Source organism: Aegilops tauschii, chromosome 5, assembly GCF_002575655.3.
Source record: "Aegilops tauschii subsp. strangulata cultivar AL8/78 chromosome 5, Aet v6.0, whole genome shotgun sequence".
Taxonomy (NCBI): domain Eukaryota; kingdom Viridiplantae; phylum Streptophyta; class Magnoliopsida; order Poales; family Poaceae; genus Aegilops; species Aegilops tauschii.
Window position 1 is genome coordinate 348,138,802 of NC_053039.3, and position 16,863 is coordinate 348,155,664.

A 16,863-nucleotide genomic window follows, 5' to 3' on the forward strand; every position below is an offset into this window, starting at 1 on the left:
TGGTGATGCATAGCAACGAGAGAGGAGAGTGTTGTCCACGTACCCTCGTAGACCGAAAGCGGAAGCGTTAGCACAACGCGGTTGATGTAGTCGTACGTCTTCACGATCCGACTCATTCAAGTACCGAACGTACGGCACCTCCGAGTTCAGCACACGTTCAGCTCGATGACGTCCCGCGAACTCCGATCCAGCAGAGCTTCATGGGAGAGTTCCGTCAGCACGACGGTGTGGTGACGGTGATGATGTTGCTACCAACGCAGGGCTTCGCCTAAGCACCGCTACGATATGACCGAGGTGGAATATGGTGGAGGGGGGCACCGCACACGGCTGGGAGAGATCAACAGATCAACTTGTGTATCATGGGGTGCCCCCTGCCCCCGTATATAAAGGAGCAAGGAGGGAGGCCGGCCGGCCCTTGCAGGGCGCGCCAGGAGGAGGAGTCCTCCTCCTAGTGGGAGTAGGACTCCCCTTTCCTAGTCCCACTAGTAGGGGGAAGGAAGGAGAGGGGGAGGAGAAGGAAAGAGGGGGCGCAGCCCCTCCCCTAGTCCAATTCGGACTAGGCCCATGGGGGGCGCGCGGCCAGCCCTCTTGGCTTCTCCTCTTTTTTCCCTAAAGCCCATTAAGGCCCATATGTAGCCCCGTATTCTCGTAACTCCTTCGGTACTCCGAAAAATACCCGAATCACTCGGAACATTTCCGATGTCTGAATATAGTCGTCCAATATATCGATCTTTACGTCTCGACCATTTCGAGACTCCTCGTCATGTCCCCGATCTCATCCGGGACTCCGAACTACCTTCGGTACATCAAATCACATAAACTCATAATACCGATCGTCACAGAACTTTAAGCGTGCGGACCCTACGGGTTCGAGAACTATGTAGACATGACCGAGATACGTCTCTGGTCAATAACCAATAGCGAAACCTGGATGCTCATATTGGCTCCCACATATTGTACGAAGATCTTTATCGGTCAAACCGCATAACAACATACGTTGTTCCCTTTGTTATCGGTATGTTACTTGCCCGAGATTCGATCGTCGGTATCTCAATACCTAGTTCAATCTCGTTACCGGCAAGTCTCTTTACTCGTTATGTAATGCATCATCCCACAACTAACTCATTAGTCACATTTCTTGCAAGGCTTATAGTGATGTGCATTACCGAGAGGGCCCAGAGATACCTCTCCGACAATCGGAGTGACAAATCCTAATCTCGATATACGCCAACTCAACAAGTACCTTCGGAGACACCTATAGAGCACCTTTATAATCACCCAGTTATGTCGTGACGTTTGGTAGCACACAAAGTGTTCCTCCGGTAAACGGGAGTTGCATAATCTCATAGTCAAGGAACATGTATAAGTTATGAAAAAGCAATAGCAACATACTAAACGATCAAGTGCTAAGCTAACGGAATGGGTCAAGTCAATCACATCATTCTCCTAACGATGTGATCCTGTTAATCAAATGACAACTGATGTCAATGGTTAGGAAACTTAACCATCTTTGATTAACGAGCTAGTGAAGTAGAGGCATACTAGTGACACTCTGTTTTGTCTATGTATTCACACATGTATCAAGTTTCCGCTTAATACAATTCTAGCATGAATAATAAACATTTATCATGAAATAAGGAAATAAATAATAATTTTATTATTGCCTCTAGGGAATATTTCCTTCAGTCTCCCACTTGCACTAGAGTCAATAATCTAGTTCACATCGCCATGTGATTTAACACCAATAGTTCACATCACCATGTGATTAACACCCATAGTTCACATCGTCATGTGACCAACACCAAAATGGTTTACTAGAGTCAATAATCTAGTTCACATCGCTATGTGATTAACACCCAAAGAGTACTAAGGTGTGATCATGTTTTGCTTGTGAGAGAAGTTTAGTCAACGGGTCTGCCACATTCAGATCCGTATGTATTTTGCAAATTTCTATGTCAACAATGCTCTGCACGGAGCTACTCTAGCTAATTGCTTCCACTTTCAATATGTATCCAGATTGAGACTTAGAGTCATTTGGATCAGTGTCAAAACTTGCATCGACGTAACCCTTTACGATGAACCTTTTGTCACCTTCATAATCGAGAAACACATCCTTATTCCACTAAGGATAATTTTGATCGTTGTCTAGTGATCTACTCCTAGATCACTATTGTACTACCTTGCTAAACTCAGTGTAGGGTATACAATAGTTCTGGTACACAGCATGGCATACTTTATAGAACCTATGGCTGAGGCATAGGGAATGACTTGCATTCTCTTTCTATCTTCTGCCGTGGTCGGGCTTTGAGTCTTACTCAATTTCACACCTTGTAACATAGGCAAGAACTCTTTCTTTGACTGTACCATTTTGAACTACTTCAAAATCTTGTCAAGGTATGTACTCATTGAAAAAACTTATCAAGCGTCTTGATCTATTTCTACAGATCTTGATGCTTAATATGTAAGCAGCTTCATCGAGGTCTTTATTTGAAAAACTCATTTCAAATACTCCTTTATGCTTTCCAGAAAATTCTACATTATTTCCAGTCAACAATATGTCATTCACATATACTTATCAGAAATGCTGTAGTGCTCCCACTCACTTTCTTGTAAATACAGGCTTCACCGCAAGTCTGTATAAAACTATATGCTTTGATCAACTCATCAAAGCATATATTCCAACTCCGAGATGCTTGTACCAGTCCATAGATGGATCGCTTGAGCTTGCACATTTTGTTAGCACCTTTAGGATCGACAAAACCTTCTGGTTGCATCATATACAACTCTTCTTTAAGAAATCCATTAAGGAATGTAGTTTTGACATCCATTTGCCAGATTTCATAAAATGTGGCAATTTGCTAACATGATTCGGACAGACTTAAGCATCGTTACGAGTGAGAAAATCTCATCGTAGTCAACACCTTGAACTTTGTCAAAACCTTTTTCCGACAAGTCTAGCTTTGTAGATAGTAACATTACTATCAGCGTCTATCTTCCTCTTGAAAATCCATTTATTATCTATGGCTTGCCGATCATCGGGCAAGTCAACCAAAGTCCACACTTTGTTCTCATACATGGATCCCATCTCAGATTTCATGGCCTCAAGCCATTTCGCAGAATCTGGGCTCATCATCGCTTCCTCATAGTTCGCAGGTTCGTCATGGTCTAGTAACATGACTTCCAGAACAGGATTACCGTACCACTCAGGTGCGGATCTCACTCTGGTTGACCTACGAGGTTCGGTAGTAACTTGATCAGAATTTTCATGATCATCATCATTAATCTTCCTCACTAATTGGTGTAGGCATCACTGGAACTGATTTCTGTGATGAACTATTTTCCAATTCGGGAGAAGGTACAATTACCTCATCAAGTTCTACTTTCCTCCCACTCTCCTTCTCTAGAAAGGATCCATTCTTAGCAACAAATGTCTTGCCTTCGGATCTGTGATAGAAGGTGTACCCAACTGTCTCCTTTGGGTATCCTATGAAGACACAATTCTCTGATTTGGGTTTGATCTTATCAGGATGAAAACTTTTTCACATAAGCATTGCAACCCCAAACTTTAAGAAACGATAACTTTGGTTTCTTGCCAAACCACAGTTCATACGGTGTCGTCTCAACAGATTTAGATGGTGCCCTTTTTAACATGAATGCAGCTGTCTCTAATGCATAACCCCAAAACGATAGTGGTAAATCGGTAAGAAACATCATAGATTGCACTATATCCAATAAAGTATGGTTATGACGTTCGGACACACCATTATGCTGTGGTGTTCCAGGTGGCATGAGTTTGTGAAACTATTCCACATTGTTTTAATTGAAGGCCAAACTCGTAACTCAAATATTTTCCTCCATGATCAGATCGTAGAAACTTTATTTTCTTGTTACGATGATTTTCCACTTCACTCTGAAATTTTATGAACTTTTCAAATGTTTCAGACTTATGTTTCATCAAGTAGATATACCCATATCTGCTCAAATCATCTGTGAAGGTCAGAAAATAACGATACCCGCCGTGAGCCTCAACACTCATCGGATCGCATACATCAGTATGTATTATTTCCAATAAGTCAGTTGCTCGCTCCATTGTTCCGGAGAAAAGAGTCTTAGTCATCTTGCCCATAAGGCATGGTTCGCAAGCATCAAGTGATTCATAATCAAGTGATTCCAAAATCCCATCAGCATGGAGTTTCTTCATGCGCTTTATACCAATATGACCTAAACGGCAGTGCCACAAATAAGTTGCACTATCATTATTAACTTTGCATCTTTTGGCTTCAATATTATGAATATGTGTATCACTACGATCGAGATCCAACAAACTATTTTCATTGGGTGTATGACAATCGAAGGTTTTATTCATGTAAACAGAACAACAATTTATTCTCTGACTTTAAATGAATAACCGTATTGCAATAAACATGATCAAATCATATTCATGCTCAACGCAAACGCCAAATAACATTTATTTAGGTTTAACACTAATTCCGAAAGTATAGGGAGTGTGCGATGATGATCATATCAATCTTGGAACCACTTCCAACACACATTGTCACTTCACCCTTCAACTAGTCTCTGTTTATTCTGTAACTCCTGTTTCGAGTTACTAATTTTTAGCAACCGAACAAGTATCAAATACCCAGGGGCTACTATAAACACTAGTAAGGTACACACCAATAACCTGTATATCAAATATACCCTTGTTCACTTTGCCATCCTTCTTATCCACCAATTATTTAGGGCATTTCCGCTTCCAGTGACCATTTCCTTTGCAGTAGATGCACTCAGTTTCAGGCTTTAGTCTAGCTTTCAGGCCAAAGATGTCGGGGGAAATCGACACCTATGGAATCACTGGGATCCCTTCTACGGTTGGCAGGCGCGGGGTTGTGCAAAGACCGGGTCTGACAGGAAGCACACGGATCGTTTACCCAGGTTCGGGCCGCGAAGATGCGTAATACCCTAGTCCTGCTTTTGTGGATGTATTCGAGTGTTCTTGTGTTCTTGAGCTAGCTACGGGGTGCAACTTGCCCTAAAGATCCGAATCCCCCTCCTGGTCGCCTCGGGCCTCGTTTTATAGGCAAAAGGGGCGGCCACAGTGGCACACAGGAGGTGGAAAGGTGTACAGTGGATGAGTCTATCCTCTGGCACCGTCGGACAAACGCATTTAATGCGATGCCGACGTGCCCCTCTCACTTTATCGGGGACGGCAAGGAAGCATGTCCCAGCTGTCGCCGCCTCGCCTGGCTTTGACACGCGTCCGAGCTGACGAGGCGTCGTGGCGCCACGTTGGCTGGCTGCTGGGCTGGCGCGGTGGTGGAGCCTTCACGAAGACCTGCATGCCACCACGCAGGTGCTTGCTGCGTCGGTCGTGGAGGCGCCCGTCGCCACGCAGGTGCCTGCTCAGCTGGTTGAGCTGGCAGCCGCATGGGGATGGCGGTGGAGCCTTGGCAGACGCGGGCCTGGCCGCGACCCCGTAAGGGTCTTTGGCAAGGGCCTTGCCGGGGCCCCGGCAAGGGTCTTGCCGCGGCACCGTGGTCGTCCCCGGCAAGGGTCTTGCCGGGGGTCGTGGATCTCCTCGGCAAGGATCTCGCCCAGGGTCGTCGTCTTCTGGTCCTCATCTGACCTTGTGTGTTCATGATCTTGACGAAGATCTGCATGCCACCACAGAGGTTCCCCCCGAGCCTTGGTTCCAATGTAGTTGGTTGGTGGTGTTGGAACCCGCGGGCTCAAGGGTGGCTCGCTCTGCTGGCATCGGGCAAGTTGCCCCGGCAAGGCTCTTGCCGGGGCTGCGGAGGCTGCCCCGACAAGGGTCTTGCCGGGGAGTCCACCTCGCCCTCTTACTCTTTTGTGTTCTCTGGTCTTGGCGTCGCCTTTGGTCGCCTTGCGCTTCGGCTTCCTTCCTCTGCCCTGCTTAGTGTGGCCGCGGGCGCGGCTCCGACTGCCCGTGCACAAGTAAAGGGGTAAAAAAAGAAGTGCCCCTACTTTTTTACACCGACAAGGTGGTATTTCCGGTGTAACAAATGTTGGACTTTGAGGGTGGTCTGGTAAAAATAGAAAACATAACTAAGATGTATAATGTAACAAGGACATGAGTAAGCAAAGTAAAATAAACATTGAAACATAAGGTATCAGCAGAAGGGTGAAAGACTTATCAAGTGGTGGAGCATAACTTATCAACTGTCACATGTTTTCCATAGTTGAAAATCAAAGAAAGGGATTTATGCAGGGGTTGCAATATTCAGGGAGCAGAAAACAAATCACCTATTTGAACATTCGATTTCCCTTTTAATGCTGGATTGTCATGTTCAAACTCTTCCCACCACATGAGAACCTCATCATCGTCAATCTCGACATCATACACTTGCACACGACCACCTTTGGTGTTACATAAATAAAAAAGAGGGATGAGGACATGAATAGTAGTGATAAGCAAGATAATATATTGAAAGAAACAAGTACTAAAAATTGAGTCAATATACATTAAGTTATCAGGCCCACATTACAGAAAATACCAGGTAATGTGAATGTGGATTACCAGCACACTGGTATGGGATTTTTGAAAAACATATTAGATAACATTGGTGCATAATGAGGAGCAGGTTTGGTAACATCAAAACATGTATTAAAAAGTAGACCAAAAGAACTTTATAGCCCAGAATTGGTAATGAGTATATCTGGCTGGAGTTATCATGTCCATGGTACAGAAATTATCAGGATGTGAACATTTGAGTTACCAAGATAGTGGCAAAAGACTTATCGGGATAATTAAAAAATGAGGGAATAAGAACAAATTTCAGATGAAAAGGAGTACACACCTGCTACTACCAGTGCAGTCATGTTAGGTAAGCACGACAAAAATTAAGGAAAATAACTACGCAATGATAGGAGATGTATGTATGACACGCTTAATAAAGTTAGTAACAAATAGCAGTGGTTCAGTTACCAGGCCCATGGTTGGTGTGATAACAACAGCTTTCAAAACTGACAGAGTTACCACGGGGATGGTTGGAGTTATCAACAGGGGGAGGGGTTACCAGAAAAGGAACATATTGTATGTTATCATCTAGGCTAGTGTCGTACAAAATATTTTAGGGAACACAACAGAAAATATATTTCGGGTACTGAAAGCGCAAATGTTCATTTTCACCACACAAAGCATAGAAGTCGTCTTATATTCATCCGTACACACGAAAGCATAAAAAGTTCCAAACACATAAATAACGGGAGCACACCCAACCACAAACAAAAGGTATACACTGACATATTTCAATCCATCACTCTCGCTGGAGAAAGCGAAGACGCAAGGTCTTCACTTACCAGAGTTGCATGGCGGAGCCCAAGCAACCGGTTGTGCGTCGATAACTTTCCGTCCTTTCTTTCCCTTGAAGTCAGCAGCAACAGGAGATGCAAGCCCTAGAACTGCAACAGGGCCAGTAGCTGGTGCTGCAGGTGGTACTTGATCCGATGCCGCCACCGCTGATGCTTCTGGTGCTGCAGGTGGAACTTGAGCGGATGCCGCCGCCGCCGATGCTTCTGGTGGTGCAGGTGGAACTTGAGCCGATGCCGCCGCCGCCGATGCTTCTGGTGCTGCAGGTGGAACTTGAGCCGATGCCGCCACCGCCGATGCTTCTGGTGCTGCAGGTGGTACTTGAGCCGATGCCACCGCTGAAGCATCTGGTGATGGAGGTGCAGCCTGACCCGTAGGAGCCAATACTGGTGCAGCTTGAACCGTTGGAGATGCTTCACTCGATGGTGGCACTTGTGGATTCGCACCAAAGATGGCATCAAGCCCAAGAGAGCAGCTGGGTGGCGTAAAATCACCATAGGCTATATACACATCGGCGTCTTCTCCAGCTCCAGGGGTGCTCGACTCCAACACAGGGTCAACTACTGCAATAAACACCAAAAGTAACACACAAAATGGAAAAAGGCATCAGATATACATGAAATGGACATTGTATTTGTTAATGTCAGAACAATAACATGAGTTACCATGGCTTAAACAGACAAGTTATCAACAGAAAATAGTGAAGTTACCACCCGAGGATGCTTTCTCTTCATTAACATTGTTGGTTACCGCAGGATTCTGGGCATCATGCTCTTGACCTTCAGCTATTACGTACCAATAGGAACATTGACTCGGGTACCTCCCACAACATCTTCAATGACATGAACGGCTGCAGCGGAAAAAGAGTGAACACATCACCAACACAAATCATCACTACATACAAGAAAAAAGGTGATGGGAGACAGAAATAACCTATAGCTTCACCTCATGCCCTACATTGGCAACGACTTCATCTTCAACTTCAACAGCTGCAGACGCGCTGGCGATATCTTCAACAACAGTAGTAATAGTGGCTGTTGCAGCAAGCTGAACTACAGGGTCAGCAGAAACACTAGCGGATGTCACCGCAACAGCATCAGATGCGCCCAAGCTAGCCGCAGCTGCTTCATCAGAAGCTAACAAACCACCTGTCGCATCAAGATCTTCGACCACAGACGGAGACGTCGCCGTTGGCGATTCATCAAGATGGATAACTTCCGTTGTCTGCGATGATGTTGTCTGTGATAATGCTGCCCTTAGACGTGGAGATCTTGTCTTAGCAAATTGCACCTTTTTCACAACGGTTTTATCTTTTGAATGACTGAAATATGGGTACACAAGAGGAGTAGTGAGATTACACATGTTGTTAAACTTAAGTTACCACATGTTATCAACACAAAAAGTTGTCGCATACTTCAGGTATTAAAAAACTTCCAGGAAAAAATTACTAAGTTATCAAGGATTAGTAATATAAAGTTATCAAATGATATGAACAAAAAAACAAGCATTTTGTTTTGTATAACTATAAGCAGAAAATAACTTGGTGCAATGAATAAGAATGTATGGGGGAAATGCAAAGAAGAAAGGTCTGTAAATACCATTTTCCTGATACACTTGGCGAAGCCTTAGCAGCAGCAACTTGTTTCATAGGTGCACTGCATGAAAAAAATTAACCAAATGTTACAAGCACAAACAATTACCAAAGCTTGGTAGGTGTAAATTATCAAGGAAGCCTAACTGAGTTATCAATGTTCATCAAAATAAGTTATCAGACAAAATGAACAAAATTACCAGCGTATTGGTAGGTGCAAACCTAACTATAGTTTCAGTGCACATGAGATAGTACACAAAAACAACAAAGAACTACTGAACATAAACAAAAGTAAGAGGCATAAAAAAGAATGGGAATACATTTTTACTACTGCAATCGGTGAATCCTTAGCAGCAGCAGCTTGTTTGCCAGTAGCCCTGCAATGGAAAATAAGGTTAATCAGAACAAAAAAAAGAGAGAAGGTGCTAAAAAATATGAGAAAGCTAATTATCAGGATGAAACTACCCAAACTACCATACTCAAACAATTGGATTTACCATGTTGTATCAGGCACATCATTAATAAAAAACCATGGAAAAATAACGAATTCACCTGCGTGGAGCCTCCTTCCGCCTAGTGGATAGTGGGACGGCAACACCAGTTCCCTTTTCAGCCACACGGATAACAAGCTCTTGGACCATAACTTTCTTCACAGCTAAATGAGTTTCAGCTGCTGATGGGGCATTTGGTGAAGATGGCCTTTGCGATGGGCTGGGCGGCACAACTGGTGAAGTTGGACGGGGCGACACAGTTGGTGAAGCTCGACGGGGGGGGGGGGGGGGGGTGATGGCAGCCTCAGTTTCTTGCGCCTCTGGTAAGCCAAAATTTTCAGACGCTGAGAACCACACCGCTTGACAGAAGATTCAATGGCTGCCTCAGCTTGCGTGTCTGTCAAATCTCGTTGGCTAAGCCCTCCATCACCTGATCTGACTGATGCTGCGTGAGAGGTGCCAGTGACCATGATCATAGACTCATTAAGGTTCTCATCACCAGGGCGGACATGCGTGCCTTCAACATTTGCTGCTCTGCTCTCATGAGCTTCGACAGTTGCATCCTCCGGATGTGTGATGTCATCATGAGCTGGCCCGCTGCCCGTAGCTACATTCGCGGTACCGCTGCCTGAAGCAACGAAAGGATCCTTACTGCGACGACGAACAACTCGATAATCCATATCATCATCATCATCATCGGAGTCAGCATCAGAATCAGCATCATTGCCTCCGTGGTACTCGTCATCACTATCCGAATCATCAGCAATGTTCTTTCCAGGGCTTTTTGGCCACCTGCCTTGCGATGAGCGCGTGGTCCTTGCCGTAGTACGAGCAGCAGAAGAAAGAGCATTCAATCCAGCGTCTAGCTGATGGGAGGCATCTGAATGGCCCTCATCATCCAAAGAGGTGAACGATTACACAAGATCGCCTAGTAGGCCACCCATGGCGGACGTGAATCGACCAACTATCTGAGTAGATTTGGCAAGTTTCTGCTCAATAGAAAAAATGCAAAACAAAATAAGATTATTCAAATGCTAAGTGGATGAAAAAATTCAGATGGTGAGACAAAAGAATTATAGTAAAACACACACATGTAAAACCACACAGTACATAGAGTGTCAAAAGTTATCACCAAAATGCAACAAAATTTATCAGGAGTTCACAAAAAGCACACACATGAACAATACCAAACAAATGTATGGTGTCGTTGCAATAAACAAATGAATGTATTCATGGTTTAACAAACATTCATTCACCGTGAAAATGAAGAACAATATATGAGAAAGCTAAAATAGCACAATTAGATATCAGCAAAAACTTAAGTTATCAAAGGCTTTACAAAAAGAATCATCACAGGAATGCAACCAAGTTATCAAGATATGTGAGAACATATGCTGTCATGAAAAATAAAAAAAATGATGGCATGAGTTTCACATCACAAAGTTATCAAGGCATTATAATAAGAATTATCACAAAGTTGCAACAAAATTATTATCCTTTATAGAGCATATGCCACATTGGAAACAAAGAACAATATCTGATGGCATTAGTAAAGAGTGTAAAGTTGACAGCAAAAGAGAGTTACCACAATGAGTGCAACAAAAAAGTTATGAGCCTATGAAAAAACATAGAATAGCATGAAAACTAAAACAAGGTTACATGCACACCTCCTGACTGCAGCTTGGGGCAGTGAACACGCATAAATTTATCAAGACCTTCCAGACCACCAAACATACAGAAATTCATACCAAACTCAGGCTTCAACTAGAAAAAAATGTAGTGATAAGTCAGATAAGTAACAACAAAAAACAATGAAAAGAAAATGCAGTTGCAAGCAGTGTGTGAACTGAAAACATAAATATAGATTACCGGTAGTTTCCCGAAAGAAGCTTTGTCAGCCTGAACATCCTTGTTGAGGACAAGAGTTATCAGCTTCTTCGTCCAGACATTGATAGGAAAAGGGCCATCAGGCAATACGATGCCGAGTCCAGAAAGGTCAATCGCATGAATGTATAATAGCTGATAAACAAAAATACAAGCGTTATGGTAAACACAAACAAAATCAGAGACACATGTCAAAAAAGATGACAAATGACAAAAAAGTAGGTAAAAGGAAAGCAGCATCACTTACATTGCAGAAGAGAAGGCAACCCCTGGTAGGCTTGCGTTTCAGCAGCGCCTTGTGTAATTCGTCAGCAATAAATTTGGACCAATTGAGATTTTTAATACCATCAATGTCACGCTGTGACGTCGGCTAGGACTACGTCGGTATTTCCCCAAAGAGGAAGGGATGATGCAGCACAGCTATAGTAGGTATTCCCTCACTGATGAAACCAAGGTTATCGAACCAGTAGGAGAACCAAGCAACACAACGTAAACAGACCCTGCACACAAATAACAACCACTCGTAACCCGACGTGTTAAAGGGGTTGTCAATCCCTTTCGGGTAACGGCGCCTCAAATTGATGCATGGACGGGAGAAAGTTGTAATAGATTGAATAAATAGATCGCAAATAAAATAAAGTGCAGCAAATTATTTTTGTATTTTTGGTTTAATAGATCTGAAAATAAATGCAAAGGAAAAGTAGATCGCAAAGGCAAATTTATGAGAAAGAGACCCGGGGGCCGTAGGTTTCACTAGTGGCTTCTCTCGAGAAAAATAGCAAACAGTGGGTGAACAAATTACTGTTGGCCAATTGATAGAACTTCAAATAATCATGACGATATCCAGGCAATGATCATTATATAGGCCTCACGTCCAAGATTAATAGACCGACTCCTACCTACATCTACTACCATTACTCCACACATCGACCGCTATCCAGCATGCATCTAGTGTATTAAGTTCATGGAGAAACGGAGTAATGCAATAAGAACGATGACATGATGTAGACAAGATCTATCTATGTAGAGATAGACCCCATCATTTTATCCTTACTAGCAACGATACATACGTGTCGGTTCCCCTTCTGTCACTAGGATCAAGCACCGTAAGATCGAACCCACTACAAAGCACCTCTTCCCATTGCAAGATAAATAGATCAACTTGGACAAACAAAACCCAAATATTGGAGAAGAAATACGAGGCTATAAGAGATCATGCATAAAAGATATCAAAGAAACTCAAATACTTTCATGGATATAAAAAGATATAATTGATCATAAACTCAAAGTTCATCAGATCCCAACAAACACACCGCAAAAAGAGTTACATCATATAGATCTCCAAGAGACCATTGTATTGAGAATTTAGCGAGAGAGAGGAAGCCATCTAGCTACTAACTACGGACCCGAAGGTCTACAAAGAACTACCCACGCATCATCAGAGAGGCACCAATGGAGGTGGTGAACCCAATTCGGGATGGTGCCTAGATTGGATCTGGTGGTTCTGGACTCTGTGGTGGCTGGATCAATATTTCGTCGACTCCCCTAGGGTTTTGGGAATATTGGGGTATTTATATTGCAAAGAGGCGGTCCGGGGGGCACCCGAGGTGGGCACAACCCACCAGGGCGCGCCTGGGCCTCCTGGCGCAGCCTGGTGGGTTGTGCTCTCCTCGGAGCACCTGCCAGGTGCAGCCAGGGCGCATTAGGTGTCTTCTGGTCCCAAAAAAATTCTCTATGAAGTTCCTTTGCATTTGGACTCCGTTTGGTATTGATTTCTTGCAATGTAAAAAACATGCAGAAAACAACAACTGGCACTTGGCACTATGTCAATAGGTTAGTACCAAAAAATGATATAAAATGATTATAAAAAACCAAAATTGATAATATAACAGCATGGAACAATAAAAAAATTATAGATACGTTGGAGACGTACCAGCATCCCCAAGCTTAACTCCTACTCGTCCTCGAGTAGGTAAGTGATAAAAACAGAATTTTTGATGTGGAATGCTGCCTAACATGTCATATCATAATCTTTTCTTTATAGCATGGACATTTGGACTTTTATGTGATTCAAAACAATAGTCTAGTTTTGACATGATAATTTAAATACTCAAGCATATCAACAAGCAACCATGTCTTTCAAAATATCAACGCTAAAATAAGCTATCCCTAACTCGTCATGCTCAATCATTGATCCATTCATGAAACACGCTCGAATATTAACTACACCCAATACTCAAGTACGATCATATTGCCTCCTAGTTGGTGCTTTTATAAGAGAAGATGGAGACTCAAATTCAAAAATAAAATTGCATAAAGTAAAAGAAAGGCCCTTCGCAGGGGAAGTAGGGATTTGTAGAGGTGCCAGAGCTCAAAGCGAAAAATTTAGAGATAAAAACATTTTGGGAGGTGTATCCTTCCCACCAACTAAAACGACTTAGAGTTCCCAACACTTTCCATGCTAGATATATCATAGGCGGTTCCCAAACAGAAAATAAAGTTTATTCCTTTTCCAACCATACTTTCACTTTCCATGGCTAGCTGTATCCGTGGTTGCCCTCCATACCAACACTTTCCAAGGAATTTATTATTTGACAACATAAAGTAAATTCATTTTTCATTTCGGGACTGGGCATCCCTAATACCTTTGCCTTACTCTCGTGCAATGACAAGTGAAAAACACTCATCGTGATAATAACACATCTAGCATGGAAAATATTAGCCACCCCTCACCGCTCCGCGAACGGAACGAACACACAAAAGAGAAGTTTATTTTGAAAATTAGAGATGGCACATACAAATTTGCTTAGAACAGCAAAAGAATACCGCATATAGGTAGATATAGTGGACTCATGTGGCAAAACTGGAAGGTTTTTGGATGCACAAGTAGAGATCATACTTAGTGCAAAATGAAGGCCAGCAAAAGATTGAGAAGCGACCAACCAAGAAACTAATAATCTCATTAGCGAGCTTTAAGCATAATTAACACCGAATAATGCACCACAAGTAGTATATAATTTCATTGCATAATTATTGACTTTCGTGCTTGCATAGGGAATCACAAACCTTAACACCAACATAACTCACATATCACATCATCATATCTCAAAACTATTACTAAGAATCAAGTTTATTTTGTCCAATGATCTTCATGAAAGTTTTTATTATATCCTTCTTGGATATCTATCACTTTGGAACTAATTTTCAAATGTTGCTTTTGATAAGCTCAGACAAATATAAGTGAAGATCATGAGCATATTTTTTTCTTTCTCTCAAAATAATTTAAGTGAAGCAAGAGAGAACTTCTTGAAAATTTTATAAACTCTGAAATAAATCTAAGTGAAGCAAGAGAGCATTTCTTCAAAAATACTCAAGCAAACCGTGCTCAAAAATATAGAAGTGAAGCACTAGAGCAAGTCCATAGCTCATGAAAGATTTAAGTGAAGCATAGAGAGCAATTCTAACAAGTCATGACATAATTTTGGCACTCTCAAATAGGTGTTTCCAGCAAGGAATCAAAACTTAAAACACAAAATAAAACAAGCAAAGACTCATATCATACAAGGCGCTCCAAGCAAAACACATAGTATGTGACGAATAAAAATATAGCTTCGAGTAAAATACCGATGGTCGTTAGAAGAAAGAGGGGATGCCACTCGGGGCATCCCCAAGCTTAGTTGCTTGCTCATTTTTGGATAATAGCTTGGGAAGCCGGGGCATCCCCAAGCTTAGGCTCTTCTTACTCCTTATTCCTTCATCCATCGTAAGATAACCCAAAACTTGAAAACTTCAATCACACAAAACTCAACAAAACCTTCGTAATATCCGTTAGTGTAAGAAAAAGAAATCACTACTATAAGTACTGTATCAAACCAATTCATATTTTATTTTTCCATTGTATCTACTGTATTCCAACTTTCTATGGCAAAAACTCATCAAAGAAAACCATAGAGCCGTCAAAATAAGGACACAACGCAAAGAAAACAGAATCTGTCAAAACAGAACAGTGTGTAGCAATCTGATTTGTTGGAATACTTCTGGAACTCCATAAATCCTGAAATAATAGGATGACCTGAGAAATTTGTATATCAATCTAATGTAAAAAAATTCAGAGTTTTTAGTCGCTTCTGTGATTTTTTAAAATTCTAACTCTGGACACAAAAGTTTCTATTTTTTTCCTGCAAGATTAAACAACTATCACCCAAGAAAATCCTAAGGTTCTACTTGGCACAAACACTAATTAAAACACAAAAAAACACAATCATAACAGAAGCATAATTGTGTAAACACTCAAGAACAGAAAACAAAAAACAAAAATAAAATGTATTCATTGGGTTGCCTCCCAACAAGCGCTATAGTTTTACACCCTTAGCTAGGCATAAAGCAAGGATCTAAGTTTTGTCACCCTTGTCCTTTTGAAAGCAAAGAGGAGACTTCCTATCAATGGTATTTAATTTTCTACTTTGTGAAAGCACATGGCCATTGATAGCAGAAGAGAGATTAAGCACGTTGCGAAAATTCGTATCTAAACTAGCTTTCATCTCTTTAATTATTTCGTTTTGATAAAAGCACATAAGGGTAGTTGATTCAACATTTTCTCCTTTGGGGTGCCCGAATATAGTTTTCATCTTTTCATAAGTATCAACGACATCCCCTTCAAGAAAACCATTCTCAAAAATGGAATCCAAAACTTGTTTGAAGGAAGAAGGTAAACCAATGTAAAAACTTTTCAAGTATATCTCTATCTGATATTGGGGCACAAAGCTAGATCGAATTCTCAACAGCCTATCTGAAACATCTTTCAAAGATTCATCAAGCAAATAACGAAAAATTCCGGGATCATCTTCATCACAATTGTTAAGATTTTCCTTAACAACCCCGGTAGATCCTTCCATAGCATCATTGTTTATGAGCTTAGAGAGGAAAGAGGGGATATCCAAAGAAAAACTCGGGAGAAAACCCTTAGCCTTTTTAGGATCGGTCATGGCGAGAAAAGAGCAAGCGGAAAAGAGGGGCGAATAAAATGGCAAATCTTTGTAAAGTGGGGGAGAGGAAAACGAGAGGCAAATGGCAAATAATGTAAATTGCGAGGAGATGAGATTTGTGATTAGGAACCTGGTATATGTTGAAGATCCTCCCCGGCAACGGTGCCAGAAATTCCTTTTGATGTCGGCTAGGACTACGTCGGTATTTCCCCAAAGAGGAAGGGATGATGCAGCACAGCGAGGGTAGGTATTTCCCTCACTGATGAAACCAGGGTTATCGAACCAGTAGGAGAACCAAGCAACACAACGTAAACAACCCTTCCACACAAATAACAACCACTCACAACCCGACGTGTTAAAGGGGTTGTCAATCCCTTTCGGGTAACGGCGCCTCAAATTGGTGCGTGGACGGGATAAAGTTGTAATAGATTGAAAAATAGATCACAAATAAAATAAAGGGCAGCAAAGTATTTTTGTATTTTTGGTTTAATAGATCTAAAAATAAATGCAAAGGAAAAGTAGACCGCAAAGGCAAATATATGAGAAAGAGACCCGGGGGCCGTAGGTTTCACTAGTGGCTTC